We start from the raw sequence: 16,170 nt of genomic DNA on the forward strand, positions 1-16,170 counted from the left end.
ACCTAGGCTAAGCATATTGTTCCTCATAAGGCTTGGTTTCTAGACTCTTAATCATCTTGGTTGTCCTCCTCTGCACACCTTCCAGCTTGTCAACATCCTTCTTAAATTGTGGTGTCCAGAATTGGACACAGGATTCCAGGCATGGTCTGACCAAGGCAGAATAGAGTGGTACTATCATTTCCCTTGATCTGGATCCTATACTTCTGTTGATGCAGTCTAGGATAGCAGTAATAATAATAATAATAATAATAATAATAATAATAATAATAATAATAAAAATAAATTTTATTTATATCCCGCCCTCCCCAGCCGAAGCCGGGCTCAGGGCGGCTAACAACAATAAAACAGTACAAAAGTACAGCATAAACAACATTCTAAAATCATTCATTATAAAAATTAATTAATTAATTCAAGCCACTGGCAACCATTGGGCCAGAGCTCCGCAAAGATTGCCGAGGGAGGGAGTCAGGCTGTGCCCTAGCCAAAGGCCTGGTGGAACAGCTCTGTCTTGCAGGCCCTGCGGAAAGATGTCAAGTCCCGCAGGGCCCTGGTCTCTTGTGACAGAGTGTTCCACCAGATCGGAGCCACAGCCGAGAAAGCCCAGTAGCTTTTTTTGCTGCTGCATCACACTGTTGACTCGTGTTGTGGTCCACTAAGACCCCTAGATCCTTTTCACATATACTATTAGTAAACTGTGTGTCTCTCATCTCATATTTGTGCATCTGGTTCTTCCTGCCTAAGTCAGAACCTTACATTTATCCCTACTGAAATTCATTTTGTTTGTTTGGACCCAGTTTTCCACTCTGTTAAGGTCATTTTGGGGAAGCGGGTGGCACTGTGGGTTAAACCACAGAGCCTAGGACCTGCCGATCGAAAGGTCGGCGGTTCGAATCCCCGCAGCGGGGTGAGCTCCTGTCGTTCGGTCCCAGCTCCTGCCTACCTAGCAGTTCGAAAGCACCCCTAAGTGCAAGTAGATAAATAGGGACTGCTTTCTAGCGGGAAGGTAAACAGCGTTTCTGTGTGCGGCGCTGGTGCTGGCTCGCCAGATGCAGCTTCGTCACGCTGGCCACGTGACCTGGAAGTGTCTTCGGACAGCGCTGGCTCCCGGCCTCTTGAGCGAGATGAGCGCGCAACCCTAGAGTCGGTCACGACTGGCCCTGATGGGCAGGGGTACCTTTACCTTTTTAAGGTCATTTTAAATACCAATTCTGTATTCTGCAGCATTAGCTACCCCTCCCAGTTTGGTGTCATCTGCAGATTTGATGAGCATCCTCTCAATTCCTTCATCCAAGTTGTTTATAAATTCAAATGTGAATTTTTCACGCATTAAACAAAATCTGGAAAAAACAAGGTAGAATGGGCCCGTCATGGAGCACACGTGAGACTGCCGCTCTGTCCAACCTATTTCATAGGTGAGCAGCCCCTTTGTGATTCTGCTCTGCAATTTCAACTGTAGCATTCAAAGAAAAATCTGCTCGAAAGAGTAGATCTCTGTTTGTATTTTGTATGTCTCATTTTTGGAAGGAGTCTCATAATGTTCCAGCATTGACACAGTTGCTGGTAGCCTACAGATCACAGAAATAAACAGCATTCCCCTCTCTTCACGTTCACATCACTGGACTAAAAGTGAATATATACTCCCTGGAAAAAATGCCTTCTCTTCTATCAGATTACTAGTGTTCTGTTTTTTGAAAATGTTGTTTGGGGCCTGCATTGCTTTTTGCTGTGTAGCTCTTCCTTTGCAACAGATTGTCACATTTTTTCAGGGTTACCTGTATCTTCTTTGCTTGAACTGGCTTTATTCTCCTGAGCAGCAGGGCTATTTTTCACAGGCCATTTTTCCCTTAAATGTCTCCACCAGCACTCAGTGTTGGAAAGGAAGGATGAACCATGGCTCATGTTTCTATCAGATGTACTCATAACCAGGGGAGCCATTTCAAGTTTCTGTGAGTGTTACCATTCACTCTGCTAGCAAGGTAGTAATTGGACAGTCTTCTGATTGAACTCCCTTAGGAAATATATACCTAGTATATTTCCAGATGAAATGCCGCTGCAGAAGGGACTTTGGATAGCCACCAGTCTTGCGTCTCATCAAGAGGATTACAGCTCTATTAGTATGGCATCCAATGTTATCATTAGTGTTAATTCTGGGGATCAGGCCAAGTGCTAGCATGGGAATGAAATACCAAGACTTGCCCCTGACATTTCCCGACCCTCTTTTCACACTGTTCAGCATTGTTTTTCAACAAATTAGATTGATAGATTTGGGGGTGGGGAAGAAATGTCCCTTTACTTTATGTTTCTGTTTAATAATTGGCAGGTTGTATCTCACAGTCCCTTTGCTTGGTACCCTAGGAAATACTGTGGCAGAAATAATAAGAGCAACAAAACCATTTTGGCTCCAAGGCAGCAATGTAACAAATTGAGCCGTGCTAATGACTAATTTGTGTTTTCAGTATCTCTCTGCTACAGAAGACAAGCAATAGGTAATTTCTTTGGCTTCCTTTTCTTCAGTTTACTCTTACTAATAAAAACAAGCCATTGCATTATATTTTCTCTTCCCTCAGCAATGTCAGGCACTGCAAGTCAGACTGTGTGACCCTAATGGAAAGCATGTAAAGCATGTTGTGTAAGTCTCAAAGTTGAAGCACTTTCAGGAAAAGTACATCCAAATCCCACACATTTTCAGGGGCTTTCATCCGAAGTGTGTGCATAGAATGGTTTAGCAGAGAGTGCAGCCATGGGTAGCCAATCACTTGATCCATCACTGGCAGCTTCTGCTGGCATAATCTGGGTAATTGCGTTTGACTGCTGGTATCAAGAAAGACAAATTGAGAACTTACGTAGGCAGGACCTGTTTCACTTGGAAACCTGCTCAGAATTAGGGATGTGTCAACCACTGATAAATTTCACTAGCCTTATCAAAAAGTCTTTTGGTTTTCCTTGACATTGAGATGTTTCATCTTGTATGAAAAAGCATGCCAGTTGTGATCCAGCTGTTACATATCTGATATTAGGGCATAGTTGAATGGAACAGGGAAAGAGTTACTAGGAATCCAGAAGACAAGGAAGGGAGTTCCACCATGGTTTCAACTCAAGCTCAGTTTCTTATCTGTGTTCTGGGCAGGACAAGATATTCTGACTAGGAGTGGCAGAGGAAACAGCCCTCGAGGTATAGGAGGCAGCTCCAATTTTCCAGAAACCCAAGTACACCATGACTACCCAAATGCCCCAAGAAATCTTCATATGGTCAACTGCATGCAAGCAACAAAGGTTTGTTAAAAATTATCTCTCTGATTGATTGATTGATTGATTGATTGATTGATTGAATCTTTATTTGTGTCAGCCATCAGCCATAGCAATAAAACAACAATACTATATACAAAGTAAGAAAACAGTAATAAAAAGTCAATTCTATAAAACACATTTTAGGGTTTTGAATCAGTAGTCAAATAGTGGATCTTGTTCTGATTGCCCCAGCTAAAAACCTTGCAGCCTTTGCTGTCACCTGCTCATCTTGATCTGCCAAGAGAAAGGACACTGTGGCAGTGGCTGGGCTACCCAGAATGGACAATACAAGAGGGGTGATAATCTCATTCCTCAAGTTTTTATTAAGAGTGCAAGCCAGAAGGGCGTGTACCACCGATTTGGTACTGCCATCTCCACAGGGGCATAAGCATTTTGTGTGTGGAATCTGTTGGAATCGTCCCTTGAGTACAGCTGAGAGCAATACATTCAAACTTGTGATAGTAAAAGCGCACCTATGTTTTAGAATTGCTAGGTTATACACACAGGGTGCCAGAGAGTCAAAATGGGAAGGTGGAAAATAGTCATACCATGGGCAAAATTTCCGTATTGTGGCCAAGTTGTTCTGTGTCTGATTTATGATATGGGTAGATATGAATGTTGGGAAGGGATAGACATGCATGCTTAGGGAGATGTTTAATTCAGGGCAAGGATGATTTTGATGGTTTCCTCCTAGGTGAGTTCATTGCTCAAAGTATGGGGTGCTTCTGAGTAATTAAAGCTACTTGGGGTGGATAAGTCATGGGTGCAGCCTGCAGGAGCCAATTTCATACAACCATCTGAGATGGATTCACCTAGTTCAAACCTGCCCTGAGACACTTTGGGCAGCTGTGCCTAGCCTAGCATGTTGCTTTGATTGCAGATTTCCCCAATCCATCTAGATTATTTTGTTTGAGTGTTCTTAAAACCTGCCCAATCAAGCGTGCATCCCCTTCTGAGTATAATATTTCCTAGTCCAGATATAGCATGCATCTGGTGTAAGGGACATACCCCTTTTGGGGTGGGTGATGTCTGTGCTATGCTTAGCCTGCAAAGGTCGGGGGGAGGTGTTTCTTTCCTAAATTTATCTGTCTCTCCACTAGCCTGATTCCTGAGAAGCCCATAGGCAGTGCTAAAGAATTTCACTTTTATTTAGTGCCGCCCAGAGGCATCCAGAGGACGAGGCACATTCTAATGTCAGCTGCAGCAGGGCTCTAGATTCAGCATGGCAGCCAGGTGGCTGCTGCTGCACATCTTCCAACAAGCTGTGCTCTGCGCCCCCAAGCAGAGCAGGGTGCCCCCCTCTGTCTGAGCCAGGGTTGCCAGCAGCGCATACGTTTTAGGTGGCTTGCAAGGAGCCTGTTACCACCTTTTGTGGAGAGAGATCTGTGAATGCACCAGTGGTCTGCCTCCTAATTATTTGAAAGCTAGAAAGACAAGCCCGGACTCCCCACCCCCCAATATATTATAGATAAATCTTAATCCTTTTTTTCTACTTCCCCCATGAAAAGCCATCTTTGACTGCAATTTGGAAGGCTTAATCCACTTTGGAGGGCCTCCTCTGCAGGCACATTTCATTCACTTTGACCAAAGAGGGAAAAAGTGGTTGGCATTATTAAATCCCCCATTGCAGTGAGTGAAGAACATAGAGTTTCATTTTATACAAGACCAGAATTACAGTTCAGTGTGTGTGTGTGTGTGTGTGTGTGTGTGTGAGAGAGAGAGAGAGAGAGAGAGAGAGAGAGAGCAGAGTACTCAGAAACAGATTGGATTTTCTTTTTTTAAATGCACAGATACCAGGTGAATCTTGGGGCCTGTGCACACTTCTAGTAAATGTACACCTTCAGCAGACAGTACAACCTTTCCCCCCATAGGAAAAGCTACTTGCTGTGGAATTCTTCAAAAGTCCAAAATCTGGTGAAAAATTCCCAGCTGCCTGGAGGACATATCCTGTTCTTAACTCACAGTGATGAAATATCAGTTAATCTTTTCTGATTATCAAGTGATCATATTAACAACGGATGGTCAGCCAGTATCTGTGACAGTATTTATCCGTTGCTTCCACTTTTCCCCAAAGCACCAGATGTGACATGCAACAAAACCAACAATACAATTCATCAACTGCTAAATTAAACATTCAGTAACTACCTGGAGATATCCACATGCTTTGAAGTTAGGCCATTTATTTTGCCCTTCAATATATGTGTGATTCCACCAAGGATAATGGAAAATAACACATGCACTTAAAAAAAAATTACACCTGAATGTTGCATATATGAGATCCTTTACAGGGCTGACATTGTGTGTGATTCTGACCGTTTCAGCTTCAGCTCTTCCCCTTCAGTTGGTCATTAAGCAGAGAGTTCAGGCATATTCTTCCTCGTACTGCTGACAACAGAAATCCCACTGAGACCATAAAAAAATTGTGTGTGAAAGGCTGAATAGAGCCTGGCTGCCCATTTGTATCTGTCTGCTTTTAAAGGTCATTACTCCAGATACACCCCCATCTTGCACAGCCGTCTTGCAGCTGGATTTTTGACCATTCATTATTCTCACTCTTGATCCTTTATAACCTGTATACAAAGAGCTGGAAAGGCAGAAAGGGGAAGGCAAGGCGAGGCAACAGAATGAAAATCGGTTTGCGCTCCCCAAATCAGTAGCAAACATTTCCCAGTTAAATACAATTGTTTAATGATGCCAATAGGAATGGCTTTGCCAAGTTAAAACATAGAAAGTTTTCACAAAGACAAACTAATATTTTAGATATTTGTAGGCAGTTATAATACTTCTGCTCCCTTGGTGATGCTCAGCAGGAGAACAAAGCAAAGTCTATGAAGAAAGATGTGGTGTTAACTGCTGTTAAACCACCTGCCCCGTCTCATGAGTAATTGTCATGGAGCTTCTTAAATTACATTTGGTGACTGGAGTTCAGCAATGGAGTGTCTTAAAACTCATTCCGTCTAGAGGCTGCCCCTGAAGAATGGGCCCACCATTCAGTTTCGGGCTCAAGCTACATGTTACATTGGTTTTCCCCCTCCTTCAGTTCTTTTTTAAAAACAACAATAACAACAAAATTTACCTGGGCAGACGATCAGTTGAAGTGGAGAAAGGTATGTGGAGAATTCATACTTATTTTTCATCTCAGGGTTCTTCAGCACAAACACTTCCTCCTCCTCACAGAAGGAAAAAATACGGGCTCTCCATAGGTTTTCTGTAGCTTGGAGTGAAAAAGCAGCTTGAAGAGTCTGATTTTTCAAACTGAAAAAGGACCAGAAGAGAAAACACCTCCACACTCCCTTGCTCTGACTCACTGCCTGCCCAGACTAACAGTTTTAAAATGCAGAGGGGGAAACCACAGAGCCCCCCAACATGTGTAGCTTTTGCCTCAGCTGCAGTGTAGATGATCTCCCACCAGATCAAAAGTATGAACGATGCTTCATCTGCATTGTGGGCAACATCCTTTAGTGAACAGACGGAGGGCAATACCTGAACTGAGTCTCATATGCCTTTTTGTTGTCAGGAAAACAACCCCAAACACAAAATACACACATGCACCATGCAAGTGTAAAATGTATTCAAAACGATTCTGCCCTGCCTGCCTCTCCTAGGCTTGAGGCTGCTCATAGCAACATTTGAAGCAATTGGAACAATTGAACAATTGAAATGCACTGACAAGCTAGTCAGACAAAGGAGAATACCTTCCCACAGCAACAGATTAAAAGCAGTCAGCCTCCACACCCTGTGCTCTGATGGGCTTTCTCTGAGAGACAGTTCTTCTGAGAGGCCCAGGGCTACCACTGAGAAAGACTTAAGTCACATTTTACAGAGACTGTCTTTCCTTGACATTTTAAAGCACAATCAGTCTGACTGTGTTTGAGTAGAAGGAGCCATGGCGGTTGCTTAATTTGTTCTCCTCCTGTCCTTTTCCAGTTCAAAATTGCTCTCTATGAAGCTGTTCTTCCCTGCCCCAACCACAGGGAAACATAAAGGAGTTCTATATTTCCCCTGATACATTTCCACCTGTGAGTCAAAATGCTTGGGGAAAGGTGAAAAACGACCAGCGGACAAAGGGTTACACAACTTTCCTCCTCTCCCATAATTCTTCCTCCACCCACATGTTCAGCTGTTTTTTCTGTTAATAATAATAATAATAATAATAATAATAATAATAATAATAATAATAATAATTTATTTCTACCCCACCCATCTGGCTGGGTTTTCCCAGCCATTCTGGGCGGCTTCCAACAAAAGATTAAAAATACATTAAAACATCATTAAAAACTTACCTAAACAGGGCTGCCTTCAGATGCTTTCTAAATGTCATATAGTTGTTTATTTCTTTGACATCTGATAGGAGGGCGTTCCACAGGGTGGGTGCCACTACCGAGGAGGCCCTCTGCCTGGTTCCCTGTAACTTCTCTTCTCGCAGGGAGGGAACCGCCAGAAGGCCCTCGGCGCTGGACCTCAGTGCCCGGGTAGAATGATGGGGGTGGAGACGCTCCTTCAGGTATACAGGACAGAGGCCGTTTAGGGCTTTAAAAGTCAGCACCAACACTCTGAATTGTGCTCAGAAACGTATCTGTGAAGCAACAAAACATGGCATTCCTATAATGTGGAGTTTGAGCCACAGGCCCTTAGGCAACTGTGCACACTAATATGTGAAGGGGTGCATGGGGATGAAGGGGCCAGCTGTCCCCGCCCACCTGACCAGCCTCTGCTAGGTGGAGAGTGACAGTCTCACCATCAAACACAACCAGTGGTGAGAGATTGGAGGCCCTTCTGCTTCACGTGCTTCCTCCACGAGAGGTCTGAAGGGCCTTTTCTGCAGAGGCTCCCTGCTTGTGGAATGCTCTCTCCAGGGAGGCTCAGTTGGCGCCTTCATTCTACACCTCTAGGCACCAGGCAGAAATATGCCTCTTTGGCTGATTGAGATCCAATCCCCTTTTAAATATGGTTGTGGGCTGTGGGGGAGTTTTTGCCATTGATAACGTCATTTTCCACCTAACCAACTGGGAAGCAAATGGAAGAAAAATAAAAACCTGGGCAATAGAGTGTCATTCTTACTGCAGATGTTCTCCCCAACCAAGAGGGATCTAAAGAGCCCCATTTGTGTAAATCAGCCTTAATTTCCTTTACTAATGGATAATAATTCCTCCTCTTAAGTTGTTGGACATTTTTGGTTGCAGAATGAGCCCATAAGCTGATCATCCAGAGGCATACCTACCTACATAGCATAATGGATTTGTGATAATTAACCTCCAGACTATTTGCAGCATGAAAGGACTCCAACACAGCTTGAATCTCAGGTAAGACTCTGATCAGAAAGAGTAGAATATCATATTCAAATAAAACGAGAACATATTCTTTACCATTTTCCGATATCCCCTCCATCTTGGTGCTTTGACAAATCAGGTTGGCCAGAGTTTCCATGACTATAATGAATGGCAGAGGCGCCAGGTTGCCCCCAAGACTGGGCGGGCCCAGAGAGCCCATGATGGAGGAGGCCGAGCGCGCTGGAGGAGCCACTGGACCTGCAGCGTGTGTGACATGCATAGGGCAGCCTCGAGATTGAGGGGTCTGCTCCCCTGAAAACAAAGGTACCTTCAGCCTCCTAGAGCTGCCACGCCTGCTACCTGGTGGCCCTATTCAGATGCATTTTGCAGCTTCTAAAGACAAAAAGGAAAGCGAATCAGTCATGTGTAGTATACTGGTTTCTTTCTTTCTTTCTTTCTTTCTTTCTTTCTTTCTTTCTTTCTTTCTTTGAATAACTTGCATTGGGTTTTATAAACAAGGATCATAGGAATAATAAATGATTTAAATAAATAAATGGACCATTTTTCACGTGCCATTTTTATATCACAAAAGTAGCATAATAAATTTGTAGTAATGTCAATGACAAATGGTTCATTATTAGTGGACAATATGTTCTTGGTTTGTGAATTGGTTTAAACAAAAGCAAAGGGAAAACAGAAAAAATGAAGTTAACAAATAAATGTGGTTTACTGTTCTGACTCAAAATGTAAATATTTGGTGTGTTTATTTTTTGCTAAGGTTTTAAGGTTTATTTTATTTTCCTTTTAAAAGAGTGCTTTGCTGTCATGCATATTTTGTGTGGACAAGCTTATAAATGGAAACAATTTGAAACAGTGTGAATCAGTGTTTCTCAAACAGGGAAATTACAGGAAATGTATACACATACTTTGTGAGGCATTTGAGGGAGGCAACGGGGAAAATATGAAAGAAAAAGAAAACTCTGATTAAACTGGCAAGGCTCTCACAAGACCTTCAGAGCAAATGCCTGTAGTTAGCTTGAGAAAAGATGAACTATGGAACTCCTTACCACAAATAAAATGCTGTGGCAAAGAATTTAGCAGTTGCCAAAGATGGATTGGATATCAACAGAGATACCAGTAATTGCAAGCTGATTATGCCCAAACTCTGTCTCCATCTGCCGCCATTTACAGCTTATCCACACTTCCTCTTCTTCTGCTGCTTTCCTCTGGAAAAACAGCTCTTTATCGCTCAATCGGAGCAAACAGCAATCAGGTTTTCCATGGATTTAGATTTAGCTCTGATTTAGAGCTAAAGAGTGGCTTTTCCCTGGGAAAGGAATAGAGCAAGGGGAAAACTACTTGGACCTGTGCTTTCTAGGACAAGCAGAAGTGCGGACAACCCCTAAGTGACTGGCTGCGCCCCTTCACCACTCTTTTGTGAAGCAGTAATTGTCAGCTGTCTCAAATGGGTCCAAAGTTTGACAACCTCTGGTGTAAACTTACTCTCTATAGCTATAAAAAATGTACATGAGTCTCAGTGCAATTCAAGAAAAAAAAATAGATAAAATGAAATTATAGGTTAAAAGAGTCTGGTTGCATCTGTAACTTGCTAATTCTTGCTTTCTTGTCAAATCGTGACAGACAAAACATACTAAAAATCTGGAAGGAGATGCTGCACACATTCTGTTCATGAAATTTATTTCTGAGCTCCATTAAACCTAGCCAGACTAATAATTGATGTGAGCATCCGGTGGGGCTAGCTTATAAGTCCTGGAACACTCTTCCTGTCTAGTATCCATGTCTATAATTCCTTCACAGAGGGATGTGGCAGAATTTGTTATTGTCTTAGAAACATGGACACTCTGCTATCAGCCAGAAACACAATGTGAGTCATTCAGTTTCCCCCCTGGAAGCAAGCTGGTGCTTGCCTAATTGGTATTTGAGGAGCTTGTTGAAGGGAGCAGGCTGACTGATAATATAGTACATGGGGTCCCCCCCCCCCCAGAGTGCCCAGTTGTCCAACTATCGTAGGAATGCCATCACTTTTCTGAACGTGCAACATGGGGCACCACAGTTCTCCTTAGGACAGGAGTGGGGAACTGTGCCCTCCCAGATGCTCTTGGTGTGGAATACAACTCCCCCTATCCCTGACCATGCCATGAGGCAGTGGCAGGGGGAGGCCAGTACCACCTGGAAGACACAGGATCCCAATCCCAGGCCTAAGACATGTTTCATGGGTACCAGAATTTTTGCTGTCTTTCATATTTCTTCCAGAGCCTTGCAGCCAAGGATTTAGCTGTTTTTGTTATCAGATTAATATTTGAATTTCAGCTCTTCTTAGCTCTGCAGAGTTGCACCACGAACATCTCTGTTGTTTGCCTATCGTCTTTCCTTTCCCTTTCAGAAAAGCCACTCTATCCTTCTGCTCTGCCCCTCATGGCCAGCTTCCAACCTTGTTTCCCAGGGCCCCTGATTCATCTCTGATCCCTTTTCTAAGATCCTTCACCTGCTCTGATACTGCTATGATCTAGGCAGCACTGCTGTGTGCTGGTGTTATAATTGTCTGTGGTGTACAGAGTTTTTTGGTCCCATCATGGCAGCAATTCATGCTAATGGTGGACACTAGTATGCCAAAAACAAAGCTCAATAGATTGACTAAAAAAGGCCCTGGGAGCCTAAAGCAATCACTTGCAGAGGAGGCTTCCCATAGTATTTCTGGAGGAATAATTGCTCTTTGATGTCCTGAGGGTAGGGGGAGTGGGATCACACACTTGCCATCTCCATTTCCAACCTCCATGTGTTCCGTTTACATGCATTGATTCGTACAATGGAACAAGTTCTTTATGTACAATCAAGAACCTTGGAAAAGCAAAGATCCCAGTCATGTGCATGCATACACATATAAACTATGCCCATGTTAAGCTGAACATTCTTGTGTCTGGGATTGGGAACAACACAAGTGATCTGACTTCCCATCCCACATGTTCAATGAAACATTTGAATAGTGTTACCTTGCCTCTATTATCAGATGTTTGCTATTGAAGAGGTTTTGCAGAATTTTGGCGCGCTATAAAAATATGTAGAAAGCCAGTTTGACAAACACTGGCAAAGGATGGGTAAAATAAATGCATACCATGAGCAATGATTGCTGCATTATATCTCCTTCAAATCTATGAAAAACTATTGTCTGTACACAGCCTCAGGATACTAATATTCTGAGGTATTTAATTGTCCAAGTTCTTAAGCAATTATGAAGATTAGCAAAGTCTATTAGAACTTCTAAGTAACCTTGCATCCACTTTCTATACAAGAAGTGATTTACTTGATTAAAATGTTGCCACTGGAAACATTAAAAAATGTAATCCCCTTAATGTATAGTCATTCAGTTGTCGTAACGATTTCAGGCAGTGTTGTCAAGATTTTCAAAGTGAAGAGGGCTTCAAAGTTTCAATACTCAATGGCTAAACAATAAGATGCCACATAATTTGGATGTCAGTTTTGAGTCACTTCTGAAGAGCATGAATCACAGAGGGCCAAACTACCGTAGTTGTGATGCAATTAGCAATGTCTAGGTGCAAAGCCCCCAACTAGAAACGGGGCTCTAGCAGGGTGTGGGGCTCAAATCTTTGTCTCTGCTGTGCTCCTATTTTCACTGGGGCAAAGCCTCTTATTTGCAATAGGGAGTAATTGTATTGTGTGATACTCTCCTGCTTACAACAGTGAGCACTTGTGCACACATTAGCACTGAAGCCCAGTAACAGACAATAGTGAGTGAAACAGACACACAAAGAAAAATTGTACAATAATGAATAAGGCACACTGGCAGATAAATTAATAAAATAACAAAATAGCTTGAGACGGTGTAAAGGAGACTACAAACTCAGAACTATTCTAAAGAACAATTCTAAGCTATTCTATTCACTAGCTCTAATAAGAACAAATAAGCTACACTTAGGGAACAATCCAATATCATGATCCACTGTGTGAGGATGGTTAGGATCCAGTGGATCTCTGGCTGAGCCAGAAGGTTCTTGGCACATCCAGAGGAAACCAGCTTAACTCCCTCAGGCTCAGCTCTTCCAGAGATATGCCATTGTATCTCTTCCCTTCCATCCCAGCGGACTAATACAAGCCTGACAGATCTTAAGCCAGTGTAAGCCCTGAAAAATGGCATTCTGGTGGCATGACATAGCAGGATGTCAGGGGCATTTAGGATAAGGTTATCAGACGTCCCCGTTTTCCAGAGTCAGTTCCCAGATTTACAAATCAGTCCCCATACAAAATCCATTGAAGTTGAAAAGTGTCCCCAGATTCATTGAAAAAAATCTGGGAACCTAAACTTAGGATGGATCTTGTGCCTGTTCAGCTTGGTCATCTGACTTGACAATTCAATGTAAATTCAGACAACCAAAAAGGTGGTGTAATTCATAAAGGCTCACTTTCGCTCTGCTAGGCCTGGGCAGGCTTAGGCAGCAGTAGCCCAGCTGCTGAGCAGCTTGGATCTGGTAAAATGTTATGCCTGTTTAATTTACGCTAAGCTTGTTTCATGCCAACTTCTTGTGTAGAGGATGGCTCTCTTAGGCAGACCCAAGCAAAACAGAAAAAATAAAGCAGAATTAAACCCAATGAAATGAAAAAGAGCTGTAGTAATTTGGAAGAAAGGGACGTGGGTGGCGCTGTGGGTTAAACCACTGAGCCTACGGCTTGCCGATCAGAAGGTCAGCGGTTCGAATCCCCGCGGCAGGGTGAGCTCCCGTTGCTCGGTCCATGCTCCTTGCCAACCTAGCAGTTCAAAAGCACGAAGTGCAAGTAGATAAATAGGTACCGCTCCGGCGGGAAGGTAAACGGCGTTTCCGTGCGCTGCTCTGGTTCGCCAGAAGCGGCTTAGTCATGCTAGCCACATGACCCGGAAGCTGTACGCCAGCTCCCTCGGCCAATAAAGCGAGATGAGCACCACAACCCCAGAGTCGGCCACGACTGGACCTAATGGTCAGGGGTCCCTTTACCCTTTACCTGTAATTTGGAAGCAAAGGGAGACATGAGTAAGGAACTAGGCTGAAATGATGTGTCCAGCAAAAGCCTCCAGCAGAACTTTTTAACACTGCTGCCCTTCAAAGACAAAGAGCAAGAAGCACGAGACAAAAACACTATTTGACATCTGTCAATTTCCCTCCCATAGCCCTGGGATTTTTTAAGGTTGGGGTAAATCATTACAGTCTTGACCTGCCTGCCCCAATGAGGCTCTCTTGGCTCCTGTCCCCCACCCTGACCTTTGCCCTCTCTTGCCACCACTCTGGCATTTCCTTTATATTGTCACTCATTTTGCTTTTCACAGATACTCACCTGCAATGAGACGCCAAGGAAGCATGAAGTGCTTTGAGGGAGATCCTGCTTCAACCTGGGCCACCTTGTACGCCTTGGACAAGCCCAGAAAACCTCTGGAGCCCCCCCCCCTTCCCACTTTGATTTGGCCTTTGGGCTTCTACGCTAAAAGTGAGCCATTGCTCAGGACATTGCACATCTAAAAAAGTGTTAATTAAACTAATCAATAAATATATTTTTATCTCTAGATTGACAAACACATGTAATCTTTCCTAATGTGATGGCCTTTAAATATCCAAATAGTACAAATTGTCCTTAGATTAAAAAAGAAAATATTATTCCATGGGCATCACTGAAGCCAGGAGGGAGTGGTGGTTCCGTTAAATTCTGTTGTTGTTCCATGGATTAGTTTTGCCTTGTGTTCCACTCCACCCACCCTTCCAGTCAAACTTGGAGAATTTTTAAATTTTTAATTTCAAAATTGATGCATGAACAGTTTGCCATGTTCTCAGTTTGTATTTTTGTTGTTGTTGCCATTACAGGTTTATTTGTTTATTTCATATTTTCTTTGCTTGGATATATCTCCTAATCTGATTGTGAAGCTGTTGAACAGGTGATCTCTCTGACACTGTTCCTTGGTGAATGATTGAAGTTGCTGATGAATGGGGAAGGGGTAGAGGTGATAAAAAGATGATCACTGTACGTCTAACTATGAGACTCACTCACTGGATCATCACCTTGTCATGGTGAGTGGGCTTGCACATTCCTATGACCCTTGTGAGTGAAGCCATCGGGAATCTCATACTCCCAGCAGGGTTACCCAAGGTGGTAAGGTCAAAGGGAAGGAGCTAGACAAAGAATGATCCAAGAAGTCCTCAATGGCAGAACAGGAGGAAGAGAACAAGTGGTATGTTACAACAACTGTGAAGACGGATGAAGGCTGCAGCGGATAAGAATCTACCGGTCGTCATGACTACTCATGCCATCGGAACAGAGTCTTACTGTGAAGACTGTGCATTGGTCAGCGTGCACTGATCTACACACATAAAACAAATTCACACACGGGCATCTTCCAAAACCCTTCCCAAACCCAAGCCCCAAAAGTTCCATGGTGATCGGCAAATGTTAACGGGGGCAGAATCATGAAATCTGAAAGTCCCTAGCCATGAACCGGCACATGGGCGGTGGATACAGATTCAGTCATTCTGACTCAAGCAATGAGGCAGTTGAGCAGCTCGGCAGCTGTATCCATGACTGAGAAGCCCTTTTTAGGACCCACTCTGCTCATCCCGAAAAGGGGGAGGGGCTAGAAAAGGTGCCCTAAACATAGTCTGCTTCCCTTTCCCCCTGACTGGATTACGGCAGCTAGTGGGGTCACCACCTCGCAGTCGTAAAAGACAGTTGAGCTTTGGAACATGGAATATACGGACGTTGTCAGATAACACAGACAGCGAGCATCCTGAAAGCAGAACTGCCATCATTGCAAGAGAGCTGCGACGTTTTAACATCGATATTGCAGCACTTCAAGAGACTCAAAGAGCAGGCGAGGGACAACTGAAGGAAGAAAAAGGAGGCTACACATTCTTCTGGAAAGGTCTATCTCAACAAGAACATCAAATACATGGGGTAGGCTTCGCTATCAAAAACCATCTTGTGACGCTCCTGTCAGAAGTCCCTACCGGCATTAATGAGCGACTCTCAACCCTTCAAATAAAACTTCCCAAAAACTAACAGGCTACTATTATAAGCGCTTATGCACCAACACTGGTTGCCGATGATGACACTAAAGAATTTTTTTACTGGATACTGTCCTATCAGAGACACCTAAGGAAGATAAAATTATCCTCCTGGGCAATTTAAAAGCAAGAGTTGGGCGAGATTTCGATCTGTGGCCTGGGACTACTGGGAAAGAAGGAATTGGCAAACAGCAACCAGAACGGAATCTTAGTTTGACGATGTGTGCAGCGCACAACCTTGTTATTACCAACACACTCTTTCGACAGAAAAATAAATTTAAAACTTCATGGAGGCATCCTCAGTCAAACCACTGGCACCTCTTAGACTATGTTATTTTCCGTGCTAAAGATCGCCGTGCTAAAGATGTGCTCCTTACCAGAGCTATGATGAGTGCCGACGACTGCTGGACAGATCACTGACTAATACTAATATGACTAATATGACTAATAATACTAATATGAATAATATGATAAAGATTATACCTCAACACAGGCTTCAAGGAAGGAAACCAAGGCGCAAAATGAACACTCAAGCCCTTCAAGATCCCATTAAG

At 43.4% G+C, this 16,170-nt stretch overlaps 2 long non-coding RNA genes across 12 annotated transcripts in view; one reads left to right on the forward strand and one right to left on the reverse strand.

The window, feature by feature from the left end:
• LOC114595436 (uncharacterized) overlaps positions 1–14,127 on the forward strand; it is a 62,808-nt gene extending 48,681 nt beyond the window's left edge. For 7 of the 11 annotated variants that reach the window (XR_013392711.1, XR_013392712.1, XR_013392714.1 and 4 more), the window contains 3 exons: positions 3,128–3,273; positions 8,472–8,591; positions 13,894–14,127. This is a non-coding gene — a long non-coding RNA (uncharacterized LOC114595436). Of the gene's footprint in view, positions 1–2,456; positions 2,630–3,127; positions 3,274–8,471; positions 8,592–8,697; positions 8,883–13,893 lie in introns of all 11 variants that reach the window. The other 4 variants (XR_013392704.1, XR_013392713.1, XR_013392703.1 and 1 more) reach the window with 4 other exon arrangements.
• Positions 3,318–8,459, reverse strand: LOC144327561 (uncharacterized). Its single transcript, XR_013392715.1, has 2 exons — positions 6,365–8,459; positions 3,318–5,872 (listed from the first exon to the last, which is right to left on the reverse strand). It is a non-coding gene; the product is annotated as an uncharacterized LOC144327561 (long non-coding RNA).
• Positions 14,128–16,170: the final 2,043 nt, after the last annotated feature.

Source organism: Podarcis muralis, chromosome 4 (assembly GCF_964188315.1).
Source record: "Podarcis muralis chromosome 4, rPodMur119.hap1.1, whole genome shotgun sequence".
NCBI lineage: Eukaryota > Metazoa > Chordata > Lepidosauria > Squamata > Lacertidae > Podarcis > Podarcis muralis.